Source organism: Oncorhynchus kisutch, unplaced genomic scaffold (genome assembly GCF_002021735.2).
Source record: "Oncorhynchus kisutch isolate 150728-3 unplaced genomic scaffold, Okis_V2 Okis09a-Okis19a_hom, whole genome shotgun sequence".
NCBI classification, from domain to species: domain Eukaryota; kingdom Metazoa; phylum Chordata; class Actinopteri; order Salmoniformes; family Salmonidae; genus Oncorhynchus; species Oncorhynchus kisutch.
The window spans coordinates 9,107,452-9,107,863 of NW_022261985.1; the positions used below are offsets into that span (position 1 = coordinate 9,107,452).

At 37.6% G+C, this 412-nt stretch overlaps 1 protein-coding gene across 4 annotated transcripts in view; it reads right to left on the reverse strand.

Annotated features, from left to right (window-relative positions):
* LOC109876570 (23 kDa integral membrane protein) overlaps nucleotides 1–29 on the reverse strand; it is an 8,212-nt gene extending 8,183 nt beyond the window's left edge. For 2 of the 4 annotated variants that reach the window (XM_031815249.1, XM_031815247.1), the window contains exon 1: nucleotides 1–29. This exon is cut by the window's left edge and continues 166 nt beyond it. The gene's annotated coding sequence lies outside the window, so the exon portion shown is untranslated. The other 2 variants (XM_031815246.1, XM_031815248.1) reach the window with 2 other exon arrangements.
* Between the last annotated feature and the right edge of the window lie 383 nt (nucleotides 30–412).

Sequence of the window (412 nt, forward strand, 5' to 3'; positions counted from 1 at the left end):
GGATCCTTCAACTTGTTTCTGTTGGAGGGTGGAAAATGACCAAGTTTGGAAGGTTGTTTCTTTAACTACTACGTTAGTTGGCAGAAAGCCCTTGGTTACCAACTACGGCAGAAGAAATGGATCAAAATAAGGAGTTTTCTTTTCTTTTTGCCAGTTGAAAACACTTGGGTTTTATTTGGCCTAAGAGAAGCACAGCCCTTGTCTGGGTGGGATTGGAGAGAACAGCATCTGTAGGTTACTCTTCCTGGTGAATTCCATGAAAACAGAGTAGATACACTGTACTTAAAGTACCAGTCAAAAGTTTGGACACACCTACTCATTCAATGGTTTTTCTTTATTTTTCCTATTATTCTTCATTGTAGAATAACAGTGAATTCATAAAAAAAACTATGAAATAGCACATGGAATCATG